Genomic DNA, 24,863 nt, shown 5'->3' on the forward strand with positions numbered 1-24,863 from the left:
AAGAGGGACAACAGAGGCCTTTCTGATTGACAGGATGCTTTACAAATATGTCTCTCATATTTATGTTTATAGGCATATTCTCTGGACCCTTGAATAGATACACAGTTATTACATGATAAATGGAGTTCTTACACTCCAATATTCTGATTTTGCTAAACGTTTGCATACTGTGTTATTCAATAAACCAAGGCAGTTCTAGTATTTTATTTATTTATTTTTGGTTCTTGTTTATTCCATGTTTAGCAAATCAACCATACAATTTTTAGAGCAAATCAAACATACAATTTTTAGAGCCTTTTCTAATCTCTCAAACTAAAACACTAAATTTAAAATCCTTCTTAGTGGGCCTGCGTAGATATATTTGGCCCAATCCAGCTTTATGTTTTCTTCACCATTATCTCACATTAATATCTATTCTTATTCATGTTACAAAGATTTTTATCTATATAAACTTTAAAGTTATTACCATTCGTGTGTTACTTCCTAATTCAAATGTTGGGGATTCCTGGTACTAGAGTCTAGTTATGGGTCTAAAAGCAAAAAGGTATAGTGGGAGTAGGTCCTGAAAAGAATTAGCGACGTCTATCAAGGTCTTGGGGGAGAGTCACTGCAAGTTCTTTGGTCAAAGTAGGATTTACTCAAGCAGATGTGGAAAGTTGCTTCTACAGGCAAAGACAGCTCAACAGAATTTACAGGTTCTATGTTTCTGTCTTCACTGGGATCTTCTCATATAAACTTATTCCACTTCTTGGAATCCTATTACTTCTGAATCAATCACTTTAACAGTAATCCAGTGCAAAACTGAGAATTCAATTTACATTATAATTTGTCTACATTAAGTATGAGACTCTGGGTATGACTTTCAGAAATTTCAGTCCTGATATAGTAAAAAAGACAAGGATTTCTTTTAGGGCAGACCTAAAAACTTTCAGGTTATTTTTTACTTAAACTGGGAATTTGAAGCTCTGAACACATGCTTCTCCCATGTAGATACAAGTAATAACAATATTATTAACTACCTGGTTTTGCTCATATATTCTTAGGTATAAGATTCAATGTTATCCAGAACCTTGCCTTTTAAAAATGTTTGATTAAGGGTGTCCAATAGCAATGTTTCACTTATCATTCTTGCCACATCATAACACATAAGAACAGTGTAATATTTTCTACCAGAAATAGGCTTTAAATTTAATAGATTAGAGAACTGCTGTCAGAAAACTCAGAACCCATTCACAAATCCTCTACAAGCACTGTCAGTACAAGTATCTGTATAGCCAGGCACATGCCTGCAATCCCAGTAACCGGGAAGCTGAGGCAGGAGGATAGCAAGTTCAAGGCCAGCCTCAGCAATTTAATGAGGTTCTAAGCTGCTTACTGAGACCCTGTTTCAAAATAAATTAAAAAGGCTGGGAATATGAGTTCATGATTAGGCATCCCTAGGTTCAATCTCAAGTAACCCCTGACCCAAAACATAAAAAAAAAATACATATAGTTTCATCAGAGAAAGAGTACCAGCAGAAATATGTGCACACAGACACACACACACACACACACACACACACACACACACAAACACACACGCGCATGTAATATATATATAAATACATACACACACGTGTACTATATATAAATACATACACACACACACACACTCATGGCAAGAAATTGGTTTAATCAATTGATAATCAGTGATTATTAGATTTTAGTAGATAAATAACAAAGATCTCTAAGAATATTGATAACATCAAAATGGAAAAAAAGAGCCATTTAAAATAAAATAACACAGAGAAAATGTTAAAAAGTTATGATTGTTTAGTGAGAAAAGAAAAAAAGGGAAATGGTAGAGATAATCATGATATTAGTGATGATGATGGTGAGAGAAAGAAAATTTGTACAATGATTTATCATATCAGTGGCCTTTGTCACAGCAGAAAAAGTAGCTACTACTCAAGAAATTAGTGAGGTAAAAAATAAATAAATAAAGAGATCTTAGAATTTACAGAATGAAAATGAAGACAGGTAGAAGAAAGGCAGATAGAAAAGCTAATGTTAACCATAATGACAACATTAAAAATCAGGTGATTGGGCTGGGGATGTGGCTCAAACGGTAACACGCTCGCCTGGCATGCGCGGGGCACTGGGTTCGATCCTCAGCACCATATAAAATAAAATAAAGATGTTGTGTCCACCAGAAACTGAAAAATAAATATTAAAAAATTCTCTCTCTCTTTTAAAAAAAATCAGGTAATTGACAAAAGTACAGTTATTATTGCCTATAAGAGAGCAAAAATTATGTTTGCAATGAATGTTTGTGTAAAATGCCTAATTTCCATTATAAATCACATTAAATAAAAGGAGGCGTTAACATCATTTTCTGTTTTTCCTATATTACCTCCACAGCAGTCTCAAAGTTACATGTGTGAAGCAACATACATGACAATGACACATTACTTAAAGGACTAAAGCAGGACGCATTATGTATACAACAGATGTTAATTCCTCTGTCTCTTTCCTTTGGACTACATTCTTTTCTGAGGAGAGGAGGTACCAGGGATTGAACTCAGGGGTTCAAAATGGGTCTTCTTCCATGTTATCAATATTGTTAGTGAGACCTGAGGGTTTCACTGAATTGCTTAGCATTTTGCTGTTGCTAAGGCTGGCTTTGAACTCCGGATCCTCCTGCCTCACCCTCCCAAACTGCTGGGATTACAGGTGTGCGCCACCACACCCAGAAGTACTACATTCTTAAATATCCCATTATTCATACTATATTTTAAGTCAGTTGCATTATTTATCATAGACTATCTCTTATCAATAATGCTGGTATGACTATGTGTCACTGAATGTGCCTTAATATTGGCTCCTTGAAGGTAGGCGAACTGTGTTTTCTCTTTTGATTTCCCTCTCACATCTGAATCTAGCACAATTTGGTTAGATAGAAGGCAACTACACAATATGTATTGAAAGTATTTGTCTTTTTTATTGATTTGAAATATATTTAGAATTCACATCTTTCAAGTCTTTTATTATGAATGCTAATGACATTTTTCTAATTTATCAGGGTCAGTAATATTCTTAAAATATCCTTGAACTGGCAGTACAAATTATGAATAAAATAAATACATGTCCTCACCCCAGTATTAAAGTGAAAGAGAAATTGTATAATGTAAATAAGTAGCATCGTAAAGAACAGTTTATTCCATTTTGTTTTTCTTTCTTACTCTTTATTTCAGTTTTAATGTCTGAGAAGTAAATTTTTTTATGATGGAATTTACATATGTTGGGAATAGCAGATTGATCTTACACTATGTATTCAATAGATTGACATAAATATCAGGCTTGCTTAAAAATCTTTGCAATTATCTGCTGCTCAGAAATTCCAAGACCAGTATTTGTCTTATTTTGTCAATAAAATTTTCTCTGGGAACTGTCTTTTTCTTTAGGAAGAATAAAACAAAAAAAGACTCATAAAGAAGGAAAAACAACAATTTTAAAAATAAACACACACCTGCACAGCAGAACAAACTGCTTCATCACCAACAAAACTAAAGAGATTATGTTTAGTAAACACCTTAGGAAAGAAGTTGGCAAGCCCACTTAAATCAGAAGTAAACTTCATGGTGCCTTGCTTGACTTGGTTAGCATCCAAGTTCCCATGGAAACAGAATTATATAACAATTCAAATACAATCAATGCTTCCAAAGTAAACAGGACTTTTGAATAAATTAGGTATCAATACATTGTCAAATGTCCCACATTTGAAAAGGTAGCACTATGTTGGTTTGTTAATGATATGAGCACACACAATTTGAAAGAAAATTCAAAGTTATAAACAAAGGGGATAGAAAATCAAGGTGGATTTTGAAAGGGTGTTACTTAATGAATTTGAGGTCAAATGGACACTAGAATTACTGGTTAAATTTACTTTGTTGCTTAGCTACAAATGGGCCTACAGTGACAGTTTCCTATTAACCATCTTTTTGCCTAAAATTCCATTTCAGATTGGTGGCTAGAGTACCTACATATTCTGTACTCATTATTTCTCACAATGATCTTGGAGAAATAAGAGAAAGGTTTGGGCTCAGATAAACTCCACAAAATTCAGCAGCAGCAGCAGCAGCAGCAGCAACAGCACCATGAGCAGAATTTGTCCAGTGTTTTGCAATGTCCAAAATGGTTTTCAGAAGCACTAAATTGCAGAATATAACGAAGGTACAATACAGATTCTCAAATTTTATGAAAGATAAAATTGAAAATGAAATAAATGAGTTATATACCCCAAGTTCAAAAAAGAAAATAATTACTGGCAGCTAAAATGGAATGGAGTGACTTTCATTTCCTACCTTTGGCAACTTAGGTCCAATTATCTACACACAAAGTTGTTTTAGAGAGGGTGAAACATGAGAAATCCCATATAATGCAAAGCACAATGTATGTGTAAAATACTGTGAAAAGACAAGCTCATAAAAGAAAAACATGAGCAACTGACACTAAAAAGTAAAATACAGTACCATAAAATGGAAAATTGTCATAAATCTATAAATTATATAAATAATCATTGATTTACAATTATTGACATGGTTAATGATAATTGTTAAATTTACCTCATCCCTTTATAACACTTACTGAATTTAATCTAAGTGTGCTGCTCTTTGCTTTATAATTGTTAATTGAATGTCATGTTAATCTTTTTTGTAAATTTGTTATTTTTAGAAATACATGACAATATGTTTCACAGTGACAATAAAAGTTACTTAATACACATTTCATTTAATTTTTATTGACCTTATTGATGAAATTGCATGATTTAATACTGTTATTGGCCATTACATATTTTCTTTTGTTAAGGGTCAGGTCATATCTTTTATCCATTTTCTATTGATAAAATCTTGCTTATTTTTAGGAGAATTAAAAATTCTTTTAGCTGGGCTCAGTTGTGCATGCCTATAATCCAAGAGACTTAGGAGACTGAGTCAGGATGACTGCAAAATCAGCCTAGCAACACAAGACCCTGTCTAAAAAAATAAAATATTAATAATAATAATAATAATTGCTGAGGTTGTATCTCAGTAGCAAAGCAGACCTTAAATATAGCAACAACAACAACAAGAAAATATCCTTTTAATATGTTTTGTTCATGAAGCTTACATCCCATAAAGGATTACATGTTGTCATTATCCTTGTCAAATTAGTTGTTTGTCTGTTTTCTTCCATCTTATCTCATCTTTCATAAATAGATGCTCTTCATTCATTTAAAATAGAATGATTTATTCTTTGTGATTAATACTTTTGGCTTCTTGTTTAATGAAATTAAACATTATCATAAGTGAACTGGCCATATTTAAAAGAATTTTCTGGCTATTTCTATAATACTGGATATATTCAGATAAATATTTCTATACTACTGCAAATATTCAAATAAATATTTTTGTCTGCTCTGAGCCAGTAAGCTGTGCTATCCTGTCTTTATTAGTGTAACTATGTAATGTATCTTGTAAACGAATACAGGAAATTTTAGCATAGCGTTCTGGTGTGTGTGTGTGTGTGTGTGTGTGTGTGTGTGTTTGCTGTTGCTGTTGTTCTTTTGTTTCATTAATTTAAAAAATACAGATTATTTTGTAAAATACAATGACAACTAAATTCAAGTGGTATTTTGATGAATTCCTTGGAATAAGGGCAAGTTTGGCATTTTTTATAATATTGACATTTTCTTTTTTTTCTTAGAAATGATACTTTTTAATTACTGGGACCTGTAAAATTTTTAAGAAATAAGAGCACCTTTTTTTTTTTTAAATTTGCAAATTCAAGGAAAATCTTTCCACATTTTTAAAGTAAGAACAGGATTACTGAAAGTCTTTGTCTTGGTTGTTACTCTTGATGTTGAACCTTCTTGAAGCAACAGCCTCTGAAATGGCTCACAGTGATTCCTGATCTCTGGAAGTCCCTGTGTAATCTGCATCATTCCTTGATGCTCAGATCTGCAGAACAGAATGCCCAAAGATGATAGGATGTTACCTCCACTAGGTGCATTAGATTATCTTTTCTTGCTTTTTGCTTTTACCGCCCCTGCTTTTGTAGGAAGTAGGCTGCTATGTTTTGATTGTTTCATGCAGTAGGGAATTGATATTTCTGATAAACTACCAAATAGGACCCTAGTCTTGCTTTTAACTGTGTGAGAGAAATTCTGAGTGTATTCTTTCCAGGACAGATATGGAGCTGACTGTACATCCAGTTGATAAGTTTCTAAGGAGAACTGAGTCACAGAAAATCAGGTAAATCCCAGCAGATTCTAGCACCATATAAACTGTTGAAAGTGTTTCTTTTTATTTTAAACACACCAGGTTTTGGAGTAATTTGTTATACAGCATGAAATAATAAATATTTATGCTTTATATGCTTAATTAATGTTAGTGCCATTTCTTTTTCTCTTTTGTATTTTGCTAATATAAAGTGTTAAAATTATTGAATTATAATATTTAACTAAATTTCTTTTTAAAATTTTTTACTTGTTCTTTTTAGTTATATATGACAGTAGAATGCATTTTAACATATAATATATACATAGAGTGTAACTTCCCATTCTTATGATTACATATGATGGAATTACACTGGTCATGTATTCACATAAGAACATAGGAATGTTATGTCTGATCCATTCTACAGTATTTCCCTTTCCCATCCCCTTTTCCTTCATTTTCCTTCATTCCCCTTTGTCTAATCCAGCGAACTTCTATTCTCCCTCAACCCCTCCCACTTATTATGAGTTAGTATCCACATATCAGAAAGAACATTTGGCCTTTGGGGGGACTGGTTTATTTCACTTAGCATGATAATCTCCAATTCCATCCATTTATCATCAAATGCTATAATTTCATTCTTCTGTATGGCTGAGTAATATTTCATTGTGTCTATGTGCCACATTTTCTTTATTCATTCATCTGTTGAAAGTGCACCTAGGTTGGTTGCATAGCTTAGCTATTGTGAATTGAGTTGCTCTAAACATTGATGTGGCTGCTTCACTGTACTATGCTGATTTTAAGTTTGGGGGTATATGCCAAGAAGTGGGATAACTGGGTAAAATGATCATTCCATTCCAAATTTTCTGAGGAATCTCCATACTGCTTTCCAGAGTGGTCATACCAACTTGCGGTCCCATCAGCAATATATGAGTGTACCTTTTCTCCCCGTATCATATTTGTATTCTTGCCATTTTTGACCGTAGTGAGATGAAATCTTAGTGTAGTTTTAATTTACATATATCTAATTGCTAGAGATGTTGAGCATTTTTTTTCATAAATTTGTTGACCATTCTTATTTCTTCTTCTGTGCAGTGTCAGTTGAGTTCCTTTGCCCATTTTTGACTGTGCTATTTGTTTGTTGTTGTTGTTCTTGAGCTCTTTATATATCCTACAGATTAATGTCCCATTTGAGGTACAGGTGGCATTTTACAATTCTGTACGCTGTCTATTCATATTCACATTCTTGATTGTTTTATTTGCTGTGAAGAAGCTTTTTAGTTTGATGCCATCCCATTTAGTGATTCTTGATTTTACTTCTTGTGCTTTAGGAGTCTTGTTGAAGAATTCCATTCCTAAACCAACATAATGGAGATTTGGACCTACATTTTCTTCTAGTAGGCACAGGGTCCCTGGTCTAATACCTAAGTCCTTGATCCACTTTGAGTTGAGTTTTGTGCAGGGTGAGAGATGGGGGATCTTATTTTATTTTTCTATGTATGGATTTCCAGTTTTCCCAGCACTATGTGTTGTGGAGACTATTTTTTCTCCAGTATATGTTTATGGTAGCTTTGTCTATTATGAGATAACTGTATTTTTGTGGGTTGGATTTTGTGTCTTCTATTCTGTACCTTTGGTCTTCATGCCTGTGTTGGTGCCAGTACCATGTCATTTTTGTTACTATAGTTCTGTAGTATAACTAAGGTCTGGTATTATACCTCCTGCGTCACTTTTCTTGCTGGGTTTCCTTTGGCTATTCTGGGCCTCTATATCCTCTGATAAACTCACATTAATTGCATTTTTATATATGGACAGATTCTGCTTGGTAAAATTTATTTAGGCATTTTTTGCATCTGCATTTATGTATGAGATAGTCTAAAATTTTCTTTTGAATATAGTGTTATACTGGCATGTAATGTCAAAGAGATTTCATTTTTATCTTTATATTTTCTTAGAAAAATTTATTTTAGTTAGTTATGGTGACTGAGGCTTGTAATCCCAGAGACTCAGAGGGATGAAGCAGTGCAAGGCCCTGTCTCAGCAATTTAATATGACCCTGTCTCAAAAAAATAAAAATTTCAAATACTGGAGATGTAGCTCAATGGTAAAGCACTCTGAGTCCAATCCCCAGTGTGTAAATTGTGTGTGTGTGTGTGTGTGTGTGTGTGTTCAGTTCACATTTGGCATCATGACTTTTTTAAGGATCTGGCTTCACTGGTAAAGCAATTTGAGGCTAAAGACTCTTTTGTGGTTATGTTCTTAATTAGGAAAAAATTGTTTTCATTATTTAAAATTGTTTCTAGTAATTTTTGATAAGTAAATTTCTTTTTGTGAATTTGTGCTTTTCTAATAAACATTTACATAATATAGCAAAGGGATTGTTTATATTTTTTATCTTGTTAATTTTATTACATTTTTATAATAATGAATCCTTTCCAAAACTAACTGACAACTTTTTTTTTTTTTTTTTTGGGCTTTGGGTTTTTGTTGTTGTTGTTGTTGTTGTTGTTTTATCTACTTATTGCTTTTTGGAACTTGTGAATTTCCATTGTTCATCCTTTATTTGCTTTTCTTGTTTTTATTATTTATTCTTGTATTTTTTCCTGCGTTCTATAGTTGGCAAAAATCTTTTTCTTATTGCCAGACAAAAACAGCTTCATTTACTGATGTTCCATTTTTCTTTTTTTCTAATGACTGTATTAAATCTCTTTCCTTGCAAGCAAACTTTTAACAGTATTCTACAAGTTTTAATATATAAGATTTTAAAAAATACTAGATCTTTTTGTTTCCTTAATGCATTAATCGTTCACCTATGGGTAACTTAGAAACACACTTTTAAATAACTAGTAACTGTAGTAATTTGCATGTTTCTATTTGTTTTATTGATTTATCTTTCAATATTTTGTAGTATTTCAGACTTTCAATATTTTGAAACATGCTTTGGGTTCAGCATATAGAAGTTGTTTTTAAATGTTTGATATTTTATTGTTTAGATTTTCCATGTGGTGAATTCATGGATTTTTTTTTTATGTCATTTCCAAGAGAGCTGTAACCTGCCCCATTTATCAATTTACACTATTAATATATTGTCAATATCAGGTATATTCATACTACTTTAAAGTTACACTAATATTTTAAATATAAATTGAGCCTTTATCACCATGAAGTGATCATTTTCTTTCTAGTATTATTTTGTAGTCTTAAAGACAGCTTTGTTATATTAAGGAAGTTCTCTCATATTAATTTTGATATGTATTTGAATGAAATCATTTTTTTTCAGTTCTTTTATTTTCAGGACTTTTGTGTCCATCCCACTTTTCTATGTATTTCATACAAAAACATTTTGACACCCTGTATCCAGTTTGCAATGTGCTTATTTTAACTGAAGTCTGCTTCCCATGATATTTAAAATAATCACTTGAATTTCAAGAAGTGATATAAGCAACACAATGGCTTACTCCATGGGTTTTCATTCTCTTCAATTTCCAACACAGTAGTTTTCCATTATCTTTTGAGATTTTCAGTCTCTGTTGGGAAGTTTTTCCGAAGCATCCAGTCTAAATCTCTTTGAAGTTCCATTATTTTTAAGGCAATATAAAGTGACTGCAAGGAAGAAAGAATATCATGGGCCCTCCATTTCTATTGGCTCTGCATTCATGGATTCAAGGAACCATAGATTGAGTTTCCAAAAATACAGGCATGCCAAGTTAAGTTGCTGTCCACATCCTAAGTGATTTCTCAACAGCATTCCTTATATTATCATGAAATTGAGCTTACGTCTCTGCTTTACTTCTTTTGCTGGGCATGTTGATTAAACTCCCTACATGTGTGCTCAGTGACTGTTGTGCTGACACAAGCACAATGTTAGAATGGCATGAGGGTAACCTTACTAGCATCATATTCAGTTAAAGTGAAGCTTTCATCAATGGGACACTTATATAGTCTTTTTCTGGTTCGATGCATCCACTACCTGAGCTCAGTTATTTCAGTGGTAGCAAATACGTATATCCACCCCATCAGGCAAGACTGACTTCAACTCCCCATAGCAATCCATCACATTGCAAATTTGGGGGGTTACGTGGGGATGGGGCTGTGTATTAATCAGCTGTTTTGCTGTTGCAATTACAAGACCTGACCAGAACGATTTTAGGGGAGGAAAAGTTTATTTAGGGGCTCATGGTTTCAGAGGTGTCAATGCAGCAGACTCATTACTCAGGGCTCAAAATCAGGCTGAATATCATGGAGGAGGAATTTCTTAGAGGGAAACAGCTCATATGATGTTCAGAAAGCAAACAGAGAGACAACTTCACTTACCAGTTACAAATATATGTCCCAAAGCCACTCCCTTAATGCCCCAGCTCCTTGAGCCACACCCCACATGCCTTCAGTCACCACAGACTTAATCCCATCAGGTGATTGATTCACAGATTGGTTTAAGGTTCTCTTAACCCAATCATTTCTTCTCTGAAACTTTTTGCATTGTTTCACACATGAATTTTAGGGGGGGACAACTCACATCCAAACCATAACAGATTAGAAGCCAGTTGCTTCCTGTATTTTAGCTTGTTTTGTTAGGGAAAAAGGATATTGGCAAATGGCTGTTTTTCAAACTAAAAAACAAAACAAAACAAAAACAAAAACAAAAAACTTCAAAATAAGGCTCTGATGACTGCTTGGAGGCTGTTCTTTTCATCTTGGTGGCAACATAGATTTGACTTCAGATTGCTTTTTTTTTTTGTACTTCTATAACTATGTCACAGCAGTGAGCATGTTCTTTTAAATTCTGGAGCTTCCATATTTAATCTTTCATCCAAGTAGTGATACCTTTTGCAAAGAGTGGAGTCTTTAGACTTCTAATAGTGGATTGGGGAGAGCACATAAATTTGTCTGTGCTTGTTTTTTCTTTGATTTAGAATATAAACCATGATTATATTAAGGATATGTGAATGATCACATCCCATTTTAAGAAGAAGCCATAGTATAAAAGGTGGTACAAAAGAGATTATTTAGTTCCTTTTTGGAAATAATACATTTTCAACCTGCTCTTTGTTAAGCTCAATACGGTGGAGAAATGAGAACCAAACAGGAGCAAGTTTGTTTTAGGCAAAATTCCAAAAATCTTTTAAGTATGTGGATTTGACCAGCTGTCTAGTGTGATCTGAGGACTCTGAAAAAGAAGAAAAGAAAGAAAGAAAATAAACAAAAAAAGATTTTTCTCAAAATTAAGCAGGGACTCTGTTAGTCACCAAGAGAATTTTTCCCAAGTGAATGTATTCTGTCTAGTGTTTACTTGATTTATTTGAATATTAGATAATCTTTATTCAGCTTGAATGTTACATTAATACTCATTCTCTTCTGGTTGTGGCAGAGATAGCAGATTGATTTATTAACTACATGCCAAATGCCCTCTTGTATTTCTTAGAATATGCTGTAGTCAAGGTGGTTAAAGATAGCTTTTCATCAGTAAACTTACATACTGAAATCTGCATGTACCTGAATGCTGCCAAGTAGATATAGTCACAAGATATTTTTAAAGTACAAATGAGACTACCTTAGTGTTTCTGTGATTTCCGCTGGTTCTATGGATTCTGGGATAATGTGTGAATATATGTGTGTTTGTGTGTGTGTGTGTGTGTGTGTGTGTGTGTGTTGGGGTGGGTGGTGGTGTTAATGTTTTAGTTGTAGCAAATATGCCAGTGTCCAGAATTTAAGAATGCCGAAAAGCTGGCTGCAGAACATCTATCAATGGCATACAATCCCAGTTGAGATCATGTGGCCCTGAAGCACAAATTTTCCCCTGACTTAGCTTGTTGGCCATTGCTCTTTTTCATGAGTATGGGAGACATTATATATTTGGGGAACAGTTTTCAACATCACAGGAGGATTCTCAGAAGTTTGACCTCTTCTAGGGTTTCCAGAGATTGTGCATATCTACTTCCTGAATTATACTTCCTCTGCATAATCCAGATGCAGTGGCTATCTGCTACTGACTCCTAACTCACAGTTTTTGTAAACATATATATTTTCTTAGTTGTAGATGAACACAACACCTTTATTTTATTTATTTACTTTTATGTGGTGCTGAGGATCAAACCCAGTGCCTTACAATGTGAAGCAAGCGCTCTACCACAGAGCTACAACTTCAGCCCCCTAACTCAGGATTCTTATCTTTCTTTCAGTAATTTTAATCCAAAGATGAATACATTCTTTAAAATTCCTTTAATATTCTCCTAAAGGACAGTGTTCAGAATGTTAAAACTCTCCAGTGGCTCTTCCCTAATTGCAATGAAAACTCTTACCTCCTCTCAATAGCTTTTAATGTCCTCCATGATCTGGCTCATTGAATATGTTATCCCCCCACTTTTTTTTTTCACATTACTAACCATAATGAATGTCATCAATCATTAGTGAGAAATGTTTGAAGATAAAATATTCTTAAGCAATACCAGTGTGTTTGTATAGTATCATTTCATAACTTAACCAGGAAGATTATATTAACTATAAGAAAAATATCCATTTGCCATATGAAAGAAACTTCTTTATTACAATAGGCAAGACAAAGGACAAATTCTGAAACATTTGAAATATTAGTCTTTAATGTTCTTAAATGCCAATATGATGCAATTTTAAAAATTTATATTACTGGATACTTTATCTGCACTTTGTACATGAGGTATGGTGACAATTTTACTTTGTCTTTTCTTTTTTATATGTATTAATTTATCTTGTGAAAAGCATTACCTATGTTGATTTATTTCCCATAATCTCTCAACTTTGAATTTCTCCTTTCATGTTTTTATATTTTTCATTGTTTTATATTTAAATTCAATATAATCAGTTGTTTCTTTGAGTGTTCTTATTACTGCTTCATGTTACAAACTTCTGTACTTTTTGAGGATATTATTTTACTTCTGCATTTTCTATTTATTTTATTGTTTGTATTCCTCATATACATTGGTATTTTATTCTTTAATGCTTAAAGGATGTATTTCAATTCAAATTTTAATTCTTCAAGAATGATAAATTGTATGTAACTTGATGAAAACTTAAGTGGTGGTATTCTTGGTATGTTTGTTTTAGGTATAAAATAATCTCAGGCAGAGATCCTCTACTATTTTAACTTACTCCTTCATTCCCAGGCTCAAGCATCCCCTTCTTTCTATGTCAAAAGGTAGTCTTTCTCCTTGGACAATATATCTGTATTCTCACCCCAGCAGATGGTATTCTTTACTAAATGTCATCTCCCATTGATTGTAATCAACTCAGAAAAGAGCAGAGTCATGGGGTAGGGCATAGCCCCAGCTAAGGCAAACTGCTATAAGTTCTGTGATCTACTACCTTTTCCAGCTAGGTCCAAGTACTTTTCTGATTACTTTCACCATTTTTAGATGTTATTTGTCTAGAAATAAATAATTCACACCCAAAGCATTGAAAGATTAAACCAATTCACACAGTGCTGTAAGAGCAAGAAACAAAAGGGAAACAGGTGGACTCATCTACTAAGTTTCTCTACTTCCATAGAAACCACAATGTACCCCAAATATATGACTTGATGTTGTAGATGTTGTCTTTTATGCTTATTAGAGCACCGTGAGTCTAAAAATTTATTTTTATAAGTTTCTTACTTTTTTTGCATAAGGACAGAACAATATTTCCAAAATCAATGATATGATATCATCAATTCCATCTTAGCCTGTTTAGGAATAAGTTTCCACAAGATAATCATTGATAGGTTAGACCATTTGTGTCTTAAAGTCAACATCAGTACTAAATTGAATAATAAAAAATATGTAAAACCAAATAATACAACTTAACTGTAGTAAAAATATATATGTGATAATTATTAAAAGTTTATTATATTTTATATAAATTATATCCTTTGGCTTCAAGATAGATAAATATGTTCATATTTTAATCTAAAGTTGGATAAAATTTCAGAACAACTCAAGTTTTAGGATATCAGACTTTTGCAAAAGTTGATGTCTTATTATAACTAACCTTTAGGGAGAATACATTACAGTTATATCTTTATCTATGTGTCTAAGTCAGAAAACTAGTCTGGCCATAAAACTACGTCCATTGATTAAAGTCACTACAAAATCTCTATAAGAAGGCTACATAAATGTTTTGGTTGAAAATTTAACCAGCAAAAAATGAAAATATGCATGACCATCTAAATTCAAGAAGGTGATTTTTGTAGATTCTATTGTCATTGAATTTAAGATTATTTTAATTAATTTTATATACACACTCACACAAGAGTTCTGCTTCCAGGCATTCCTTTCTAGCTGTAAAACTGAACTTAGAAAATTCTGTATACTTTCTCAGCATACATATTATGTGGTATGTTCAATAATGTAAGAAAGTATTTGAGCCACATTTTTTTGCAAGCTAGTTGGAGAATAGGCACAAAAATATGTGCTTACTACTCTCAGAATGTCAGCTTTTATTCTTCTAAGAACCAGAGAAGATCTCAATCTGCTCATTATATTTTAAATATCTCAAGCTAAGAAAGTCTTGGGAAGATAACTTTAGATGGTTAGCAAAGTCAAATGTTAAGGGCCTGCCTATCAAACCCACTGTACCACTCCCACACAATGTAGTTGTTACCAGCATCTCCCAATCCATTTAGAACATAATTCTTGCATTAAAACATGGATATTCTAAAGAAAAAGTTTCTATATACATATATGTTTCCAATCAACTGAGTTGCAAAATGCCTTCTTATAATGGATCATTTCCCAGTGACATATTTTGTGTATATGTGAGAGTAAAGGTAGTCTTCAAACAAAAAGAAATATATTACAAAAGAATTGTTTCCCAGAAAATGAAGGAAAACATGCTTGTCAGAAAAATTATAAAAATTGTAGTTAAATACATGTAAAAGCAATTTTTCTCTGGACAAACATTCTGAAAAAGTAGGCTCATTTTATAAGCATATTCATTGAATTTATGAAAGTCTTCATATACATTAGTGTGAATTTCTGAACACCTGTTGTGTGACAGGCAATTTCTAGATGTGTGTTACATTATTCAATTTTTTAATTCTAAAAGAAAGCTATAATTTATTGATAAAAGTAAAGGATTTAAAACTGATTTAATTTGGGTAACACTGTCAAATTCTCAGTAATTAGTGAAGAGAGTTTTTGAACCAGTTGGTATCCTAAGTCCATGGATCTAATTTATCCTGTACCAATTTTCCCCCTGGAAGTCTCACAGTTACTCTGTGGAATAAGTATCATCATCTCTTAAAAATGAAATAAACTTAGAGTTAGAAATTTAAAGCTACTTACCTAAAGTCACATGGAAAATTATTGTTGGTCACACTGAGTTTTTGTAATCTCTTGTGCAATGATGGTCAGGTGACACATAAGTCTCAAAATGATGATTTGTTGTTGTTATTTTACTCACTAGTCTTAGAGAGAAGAAGCACAACAGGCAACATGTGACCACATGAAAAAGACATCAAGGCAGCCAGGAGACCTGGTGACAAGAGCAAAGGACAAAGGTTCATATAGGGATAGCAAAGCTGGGCAAAGGTTTAAAATATTTGAAGCACCTCTAAGCTATACAAGTGGTTCCTAGTCGACTGTTCCCTGGCCCAGGTATGATTATGGCAGAGGAATAGTGGCTCATGAAATATATGGATAAGAGAGAGAAGATCTAACTCTGATTTTGTTAGTTTGCATATCAAATCATGCTCATGACTGGGACCTTTATTATCTCAAAATATTATCTAATCTGGAGAGTACTCAGTTACAAAAAAAATTGTGAGATAGCAAACATCACAATATATTGGAAACTGAAAATATATACAATATTCTGAAATTCCAGTTTTAGTTATAATCTAATAAACCACCCTTGCTTCCCTGTCTACATATCACATGTTATTGATATGGATATGGGGGGATATCCCTAAGATGATGAAAAATTGATTTACTACCCAATCTGTATCTGAAAGATGCCAATGGTCATATTAGTATAGCATGGAACATGAAGCTGAGGGAGTTCTTCATCTCGTGACTTCAAAGAATGAGATGTATGGACACCAGAAGGTAAAAGTGAAGTACCAGAATTTATCAAAACAAAGTGAAGTAAAGTTTCCATGGTTGGCAGGGACGTGGGGGACCCCACAGGGTCACCACTGAATGCCTAATTGTCTAGCTGTTTATACGGATCTATAGATTTGAAGAAGTCAGGCTCCTGCCCATTCCTATAAGAGCACTAAGTGTCCACAGGCATACATGCACCTGTCATCCCATCAAAATATTGCTTAGGCATTCTGTTTTCCTTTGGAACATTCTGTTTTCCTTTGGAGAGGCAGTGGACCCCGGGTAACATATGTCCAAGTTTCCTATGGAGCCCAGGTCACATAGGTTCCAATTTAAAAATAACTTTTTTATAAATGTCTCATCAAAATCCTACAGCTGCTGTCTGTGCTCTGCTACCAAGAGAGTTACCTGGGGGCCCATTTCCAGATTTGCCAAGTCTTACCTGTTCTACCTGTTTTCATGCATTACCACTGCCCTTGAACTGCCTACCTGAAGTAAGAATTTTTTGTTGATATCTAATATAATAATAATAAGAGGAAGAAGAACAATAACAACAACAACAACAATGTGGAAAGGATACCGTTCTTCTGTCATATGGTTCTGCTGAGTTTCTTTTTCACTCTTACAGGAGAACAAGTCATACTGGATTTGAGTTGTTGACTCTGAAATTAGGAAAATACAGTATCTAATTTCTTATCTGTTAGAAATCAAAAGGGCATTCTGCAAGATGGGGACTCTACTGCAGATGTCAAATTGCTCATGTCTACACAGGGCAGTGCAGAAATGTAAATGTATGATCAAATTAGTTCTTTGGAAACATTAAGTGTGTATTGTTAATTCTAACAATAATTATAGTGTACTCTAATCTTAAAAAGGTGTTCCTTCCTAAATTCCTTTTTTTTTTTTTTTGGAATGTAAGTGATATTTCACTATTAGTTAAACTGGAACAGAAAACATAAGTTCAAGGGAAAGGATAAACGCCAACTAAGAGTAGTTTTCTGTTATGAAAAGAAGAGGGGAATGTGATGACTGGAGCAAAGGGGAATGTGCACTTCTCCAAGCACCACTTCTGAGGAACAGCCAATTTTTATCATACAGGATATATATTTTGGTACCTAGATCTGCTTTTGAGAAGTGAACAGATGATCTTAGTTTTGTAAAATTGATTTCTTTTTATTTGAAAGCAAAATTATATTAAATAAGTTCTGCATGAATAAACATTATACAGAATACCATAAATGCTTTCATCCAAAACTGGCCCAGATTTCACAATTTTCAACATCTGTTAGAATGTGAAATAAAAATACACTGAGTTACAGAGTATGAGGAAATTTCAGATAATTTCTGAGAGAAATTAGAAAGTCACTTAGCATAATGTTTCAAGGTACATCTATGTGGTCTCAGATATCAGAAATGCTTTCCTCTAATTTTATGTGTCCAAAAACATATAATTGTCAATTTCAAATTCTTATTATTAATAATTCATTTTATAGGCTACCATTCTCAGGCAAGTATTTAAGTTCTTTTTTTCATATGGCTTTAAGTTACCTTTTTTTTTTTTTAACCCCAAAGATTTTATCATTTCTTTTAGGGCATGTCTAATCATTTCTTTTAGGGCAGGTCAAATCCCCTTCAGATTTTGTTTATCTGAGAAATTTTAATTTCTCCTTCACTTTTGAAGAAGACCTTTTTTTTTTTTTTTGAGCATCATTTGGTTCTAATACCTTTATAGTCTTCTTAAATTTTTTAATTATTTTTACATTTTTATTTCTTCTAATTAGTTACACATTACACTCAATTATTCTAATTAGGATTTCATTATTGCAGTTTTGCATGATGTGATATTTCACTGATCATGTATTCATATATGAAAATAGGATAGTTATATTCTCGGATTCATTCTACTATCTTTCCTGTTCTCATCTTCCCTTCCTTTATTTCATTTTCCTTTGTCTAATCCAATAAACTTCTACCCACCCATTCCCTTTTGGGGGTCAGCATTTGCATATCTGAGAGAACCTTTGGCCTGTGGTTATTTGGGATTGGTTTATTTCACTAACATTGCTAGTGGGAATGCAAATTGGTACAGCTACTCTGGAAAACAGTATGGAAATTTCTCAGGAAACTTGGAATGGAACAACCATTTGACCCAGTTATTCCACTCCTCAGTATGTACCCAAAGTCAGCATACTACAGCAACATGGCCACGTCAATACACACAGCAGCTCAATTCACAATAGTTAAACTTTGAAAACAATTAGATGCATTTCAACAGAGGAATGAATTAACATGAATAGATAATGAATAAATAGGCCTATTGACTTCTACCCTGCAAGGTTCCTGATGAGAATCTTCTAATAATCTAACTGATGATCCCTTGTATAAGATGACTAAAGTTTTTGAGTTGCTTTCAAGACTCCTTTGTCCTTTAAAACTTTGATTATAATTTTTCTTGATGCATGCCTCTTAGAATTCATTCTGGTTAGAGTCTGATGAAATTCTAGAATATTTGTGTTGATGTCTTTCATAAAAATTGGAATATTTTGGTCATTATTTCTTCAAATAGTCTCTGTTTCTCTTCTTGAACTCCCACAATGCATATGTTGGTTTATTTGTTGGTTTTACGAGTCTGATTCTGTTCATCTTTCTTCAATATTTTTTTTTCTTTCTATTCCTAAGATTCAATAACTTCCTTTATTCTTTCTTAAGTTCATTAATTCTTTCTTACATGTGTTCCAATCTGCTTTCAAATCATTCCCCTCAATTTTTTTATTAGTTAGTTTACTTTCATTTCCAGATGTCTCTTTTTTTCAGATTTTCTATCTCATCTCTTTATTTTTTTTCAAATTTTCTACCTTTTTATTTATATTTTTCATTTTCTTCATGTGGTAACATTTACAATTAGATTTTCCTATCCTCCAGAGATTTTATGTTTTTCTATTTTCTCTTTTCTCATTATTCTCTGCTGTCTCTATGCTGTGGATCAGCCTGAGTTATGAACTTAAGTTCTGTAAACTTAAGATTTTATGAGGTCAGTTCTGAGGCTGGGTCTTTCCTTAGGCATGCTGAAAATTTTCTAATGATCCTATTATAAGCAGTTGCTTTCAAATGTATTAGTTATTTCAATGTCTAGCCCTTAAAAAGAAAAAAAAGAGAGAGAGAGAGAAGAATGAAAGAGGAAGATGGTGCTGACCATTAAATGCCCTGGAAGACACTTGTGTAGACAGAGCCAGACTTGCAACAATGGGTAGAAATACAACAACAATGGCCATCCACCAATTTGTCTGTACCTGTGTGATCAGAAGCAGTAATTAGTAGTCTGACCATAGGTATACAAATTTTGGAGTGCAAGGTTCTTTTTGTTCACGATAATTCCCATAAGCTGTGCGCTGGTTGCTCTGTAAATATGTACACTGTTTGTTGTGGAGCTGGTGGGAGAACTGAAGAATAACTAGAGGATAACTAATATTCTGCTAAGACCTATTTTCTAGAAGACAACTCCCATTATGATTGTTGTCTTAAATGACTATACTGTAATATTTAGGCATTTATTTATCACCTGCCTAGGATGAACTACACAATTAACATAGCTTCTTTAAAAATCTGAAATTTAAAAATGTACAAAAATATATATGTAAGTATAATATATCATAAGGAACATAAAGTGTAGTATAATATAGGTACAGAAAGGTCTGCCATACTAAGATTTTTGCACCAGGACGAGTTCTTATTGGTCTCTTTCTAATGTCACTCTATCAAAGTACCTTTTACAAGCTATTTAGCAAGGATTTAAAAATTAAAGAAATATTAAACAAAGGCTTGAGTTGCCCAAAATAATAGTATGTTTTTTGAGAACTGCTTCTCTAAAATCTTTCTAATTTTCCAAGTGAGGACGTTGGAAAATGTTTCTGACTAAAAAACTGGCGTGACTCTTGCCTCTCTATAGTGATATCTTTTGATCTTGGTCTTATGTATTTTCTTATAATAAGCAGAAATTATTTTGTTTGTTTGCCTGCATAATTCAATCTATTTTATTAATATGCAATCATCAAAAGTGCAGGGATTATATTTCTCTTTTTTCCTATCACTTAACTCATTGCTTGACACTTTAGGTACTAAGGGTTTACTGACATCTGGCTACCTGTTATGAATTTCTCAGTTTCTTAAAAGGAAGGCAAAAATAGTTGTGCTTGACCATATTTTGTGGTCAAAAGTTCACATAACCAATCCAGTCTTTGCTATCCAACCCTTCCAAGTGAATGCGTATCAACAATTTGTTAAGAATTATCATTCTATTATAGGTAATTTACCCCTCTGTTCTTAGAGCAAAAAGGTAAACACTTGCATTTTGCCCACCCTAACGTTTTATAAAAGTGTCAAGAAGAACATCTTTTACAACACCAACTCCTAAGGGGAGAAATAATTCTTTATCAGTTTTAAGAGAATGCTTTGAATTATTGGTAACCTGATAAGCTACAGTCTGATGTTTACTTTTCCCTCTCAAATGTTATATAAATTAACTCCCTATCTTCCAGAAACTAAAAATCTGCTTCCAGACACCTCCTAGATAAAGGTGGATTATCAGCTGATACTTAATGTCCTAGGATGAAAAGAGTTTGTCTAGGACGTAACAGACATAAAGAGAGAATTTTTATCTTATCTAGCAAAACATTTATTCTTTCAGGAATGAAAGATGGATTTTTGCATATTCATGCCAACTATATCAAAATAGATCATTTAAATACTCTTTTTTGTCTCTTCCATCAAGGCAATAATGTCAGAGAGAGATTTCAGAGGAACAGCATTCAAGGTGGCTTAAAGACCACTGGAGTGGAGGCTCCTATCCCAAATGATTTGCACCATCTTGTCAAAGCCATTCCATTCATTGAAGTCTTGTTTTCCTAACTCTAAAATTAAAAAAAAATATATGCATTAGAAATATAAGATATCCTTCAATCATGACAACTGAGAGTATGAATATTTCAGTCAAAAATGAAATACTGCATTCCAATATTTTATTTTAGGTCTTGTGAACAACAACACTTTCTGTTCTTTAGGAAGTATTTTCCCAAAATGAGATTCTTGAGATGTTGTATTTGGAGTATTACTGATGATTACTTTTTGACTACATATTTTAGAATGGATATGGTGAACGTTTAATTCTACGTTTAGCATAAGCCTACAAAAGTGGTTTTATAGCAGAACTTTTGTTATGAAAGATCCTCAGACCTGGAAACAAGGGTGCCTAGACAGGAAAATTATTTAAACTGGGCCATTAACCCATTGAAAATGTGAATATAGGTTTTAAGGTTGGGGAGAAACTGGGTGGAGGAATCTGTTGAAATACAAAATCCTGGGAAAATCATGAATATGGGTCTGTCTATTCTATTAGAGAAAAGATGAAGGTAAGGCTCGGGCTCTCCTTTGGTGGATATAAAAAGCTACAAAGTTTAGGCTCAAATAAAGCCATACTTGATGTACAAACAAAAACTATCACAGATTATAACATCAAAAGTCAGATCTCATTTTATCAACATGGTGTGGGATACCATGACTATTATTGAAATGGCAGTTCCGTGTCAAAAGTTGTATGTTTCCTAAGCAAAAAGCTTCTTATCCAAGGGATCAGCATGCTGTCCAACTGCTTTATCCTTATTCAGACTAAAATCCCCTTACCACTGACAGATGGTAGGTTATCCAATTTCATCCTATGCTTATAAACTATCCAATCATAGAATTCCAAATAAAAATTCATGAGCACAAAACTTTTTTAATTCCAAAACAGAAATCTCTATAATAGCTTTAAGTTTCTTAACTCTATTCCTCCCTAGTGCAACTATAAAAGAACTTAGCACAGTGTTATCTGCAAACTATCTTTTTTTTTGCTCAGCTCTTCATCCTCAAACCAAAGAACAGTACATTTACTTTTTAATTGAATTCATTTACTCTGATACTTTAACTAATACTGTAGCTCTACTCCTACTGTTTCCCACATCCATGCTTGGTCACAAGAAACATAGAAAAGCACTAGAGGAGATATGCCATCATTTTACACCTTTATATCACCATCAGACAAATAAAAATGAAAGCCAATATGCAGGACGAATGATTTTTAAAATATTCTATTGAAAATATAATCCTCAGTAGAAAAAAAATGATTTCAAAAGAGATTAAACTCATTACCAATTCCCTGCATCTAAAAGGAAACCTATTTTCAAGGTTAATTACAGTACAATATGCTAATAAAGTAAACTTTCTTTTTATTGTTCCAATAATAATAAATTTTCAAAAACTGTACTAATTAACTAATGGTGAGAGTGTTATTGGTGAGATATCTAATTTTTTTTCTATTAGGATTGCATCATTTCACATGCTTACTGTAAACTTTTTGTATAATTAAAAAATAAATAAATATTCATTGCATTAATTACATGTATGTCATTAGAATTTAAATTTAAGGCCCATAATCAGATGACATTCTGAAGGATTAATAATCAACAGAGACTGAGATATTGGGAGAGAGCTGAAGTGAAAAATCAGATTAGAGGCCCCTAGAAATCTCAACCTGCAGTATAGGAATGTGTGATTTTTAAGTTTTCTCGGAAGCTTCTTAGATTTTCAAAAACTGTTGCCAAGATTAACAACAAATACCTCTTCCTGCTGTAGCTTCTCTACAGTTTCCCTCTGAAGTTACTGAAAATTACAAGAAGCTGGAAAACTTCTACCAATTCTGATTGCAGCTCCTTCCGACTTGAAAACTGCTTGAAATCTTGCAGTTTCCTTAGTTCTCCCCACCTGCGTCTAAAGAATGACAACTCTAGCTGAGTGTGGTGGCTCACGCCTGTAATCCCAGCAGTATGGGAACTGAAACAGGAAGATTGCAAGTTTGAGGACAGCCTCAGCAACTTAGCAGGGACCCATGCAACTTATTGAAACCCCGCCCCCAAATAAAATGGGCTGTGGATGTGGCTCACTTGTTGAATGCACCCTAGTTCAGTTCCCAGATCAAAAAGAAAAAAAAAAAGAAAAAAGAAAAAATATATATACATATACATGTATATACATGTATATATGTATATACTACACTTCCTTCTTTTTCTGCCATAAAATATCACAAATATCTCTCACTGACAGATTTTGAACTGGGGACCACACAAAAATAGGAAATATGAACCTACTACTTGGAATCTTCACTTCTTCTAGTCTTTCTCCACCAAAATCACATGTGCAGACTTCCAGGATTCTCTCCTGGGCACAAAATAGAAAAGGAATTGTTAATTTATTTTATATTTTTGTTCTGCTCACCATAACAATATATACTAATTATACACAAATACAGTTTAGATCAAATTCCAATACCTAAAAGTTTTTCAACATTTATTTTTGTTATGGCTTTTAATTTAGCAAAAGTGGAATTTTAAAAAGCAAGGTTAATTTCTTAATAACACATGCATTGTTATTTTGTGTTATTTTCTATTGCTTTTTTCCCTTCTCAATTTAGAATGTGTAGACTTAAATGTACTCTACAAAAAAACTCAAGAAACCAATATCCAATGTAATGTACTTTTTCCATGAAAAGTTGTAATGCCCAGAGTATGGGAAGAATTGATGTGATTCCAATATAATAGGCTTGCTTTATTTTATATGTTATATGGCAGAGAAAACAAGAAAAATGGGCCAGAAACCATAAGTATTATTCACCTGTGTTTCCATAGACCATCTGAAACTACTTCAAAAGCTATGAAAAAGTTAGTTGAAATAGAAATACAAGCAAACCAAGTGAGAAATTGGCTAGCTCTTAAATCTTTTAGAGATGTTCTCTCATATAAAAGTCACATAAAGTGTTCACAGTCAGATAATACTTCAGGTTTAAATTCTTTTGAGTCTGACAAAAATAACACCCACCTCTTCACGAAATTATAACTGCCACACCAGTGGATCACTTACCTGGCAGGGAATGCAATAAGTGGGGACAGAATCACACAGGGGGTTTGCTAATGGCCAGGATACTGAACTTCAAAGATGAATTCAGCCCAGGTGAGTGGTGACTAAATTTTATTAACATCAAAATTCCTATGTGGGGGTTCTGAGTTTCATGAGCTATTAGATTCCAAGTCTTCCCTGAGGGAGGCATAATACAGAGACTACATGTCTGAGGAACCTCCAGGGCCTTCCTAAGGCAAATCTCCAGCCTTTAACAGTAATATACTTTCCTCAACTGGTTGATTTCTTTTGCAGATTTCAACAATCAGTCTGACCAACATAAGGATGTAATACTGGATACTCGTGCACGTGAAGAGCAGCTTTGGAGGTAGCACCACACCATAAGGCCCTGAGGGAAAAGCATTTCACAAAGCTTCCATAGAGTGAAGCTCTTGGTGTAAATACTGCTACGCTAAGAAATTGGGTCTTGAAATCTTTCCGTTGAAGAATTTCTCAGATTTGATTATTATACACTATCCCTTTTGCCCTTGGGGAACTTACAAAGGGGAGAGAGAGAGAGAGAGAGAGAGAGAGAGAGAGAGAGAGAGAGAAGGAGAATAATATCCCTTTTTAGAAGAATATTATCCCTCTT

The sequence above is a fragment of the Callospermophilus lateralis genome, chromosome 14 (genome assembly GCF_048772815.1).
Source record: "Callospermophilus lateralis isolate mCalLat2 chromosome 14, mCalLat2.hap1, whole genome shotgun sequence".
In the NCBI taxonomy this organism is placed as follows: Eukaryota; Metazoa; Chordata; class Mammalia; order Rodentia; family Sciuridae; genus Callospermophilus; species Callospermophilus lateralis.